This window comes from Canis lupus, chromosome 1 (genome assembly GCF_048164855.1).
Source record: "Canis lupus baileyi chromosome 1, mCanLup2.hap1, whole genome shotgun sequence".
NCBI classification, from domain to species: Eukaryota; Metazoa; Chordata; class Mammalia; order Carnivora; family Canidae; genus Canis; species Canis lupus.
In genome coordinates, this window is record NC_132838.1 from 109,076,028 (window position 1) to 109,077,856 (window position 1,829).

The window sequence follows — 1,829 nt, forward strand, 5'->3', positions numbered from 1 at the left end:
AGATGCTTTGTGGAAAGAAGCAAACAGGATCCGCCGCCGTCCAAGCGGCGCTCATCAACCAGCTGGTCCCCGAGTCTTGGGTGCATGTGGGGGATTCCAAGGGATTCTTTTCTTACTATTTCCAGCTTCTCTGAACCTTCTAGAACAGGGGAAATCTTTTTAAAAATGGGATTTCAGAAGTGGACAGAGATTCCTCGGTGCATCGAAGGCGTCTGCTGTCACGCTATTTGGAAAATTAAAAACAGGGATCCCTGGGTGGCGCAGCGGTTTGGCGCCTGCCTTTGGCCCAGGGCGCGATCCTGGAGACCCGGGATTGAATCCCACGTCGGGCTCCCGGTGCATGGAGCCTGCTTCTCCCTCTGCCTGTGCCTCTGCCTCTCTATCATAAATAAATAAAAATTAAAAAAAAAATTAAAAACAGAGAACCCGTCCACATAGCCGACAGAAGGACCCGGGTTTTCACAGGTGAGATGTCTACACTTGGAGTGGTTCACCACCATTTGTAGAGTCAGCCTTCGGCCGAGTGCTCAATGATCCTGGGAAACACTTAGGTCGCTCCCAGGGAGCTGTTACACGGCCAAGGGCACCGCAGGACCTTGACCAGTTTGTAAATATCTGGAAGCGTATGCGCAGAGGAAGGTGTGTGGAGCTGCACCCCCGAAGGTGAATCTGGTGGATTCCTGTCGTCCTCCTCCCGTCCCGTGTCTGCACCGTCCAGGGGGGCCTCCATGCTGTGGATCTTCCGTGCTGCGGTCCTGGGGTCACTCCCAAAGACCCACCCCAAGCTCGCTGCTCCACCTCCCCGGGTGTTGTCAGCGCTCCCCCCCATCCTCCTACAAAACCCCTTCCTGTTTCAAACACCTGGCGTGGCTTCTATCCGGGCTCTGACCCCTGCCCCACAGCCCCACAGCCATGCTCTGCTCCCGCACTCAGGGAGAAGAAAATATGAGGGCAAGATTTCTGTATGAAAATGAAGCCTCTGAGATAAGTGGACAGTTGGGCTATGTTTTTTTGGGAGAAAAACAGTTGAGCAGAGAGGTCAGGGGGGTTACCCAAGGCCACAAGGTGCTGAAATTTGTCTGATGTGCTTTGTTTTTAATACGGTGAATCCCATTGACTAGTCTCCAAATGTTAAACCAACTGTCCTCCTAGAACCCCGCTTGGCCATCTGTACTTACTGGCCTTTATCTACGCCACTGAATGGGAGCAGCTAAACTTTCACTAAGGGCTTTGCGTGTGTGTTCACACAGGAGCCTCTAGTTTGCTTTTCCGATGCTCTCAGTCTGGTTTGGGCCTGAGTGTGATGCTGATCAGAAAGTTATTTCTTTCTTCTGGAATGAGCGTTTGTCATCTGTGTCTTTCACCGGAGCCATGGAATTTACCAGCATGCAGGGATCAAGGCACTTCCCTATCATCCTCACGATAGGAGTGTGGCGGGGCCAGGCCGGGGGTCAGAGGGGACAACTGTGGATTGCCAAGGACCCCGCAGCAGGAATGGCCCCAGTGACTGTGCTGGATGTGGGCCCACTTCGACATGGACACCCCCACCCCCACCACTCCCCGCCCAGTTCTCGAAGTGACTCTCATGGACGGACAGTGCAGGTCTCCCTAGTCTGGGGATGAGCAGGACCCATGAGGACAGAGTCGGGAGAGAGCAGCAGCCAGCGGGGCCCACGTCCTCTGAAGTCCCTGCTTGGCCTCACCTGCCCAGATCGGGCCCTGGGAGCCTGGGATGGCACGCAGCAGCGAGCAGGATGAGAGCCAGACCGTGGGGAGGACCAACGAGGGGCCGCTGGCACTTCCTGGAGGGGCCGGAGTAGGCTCAAAGG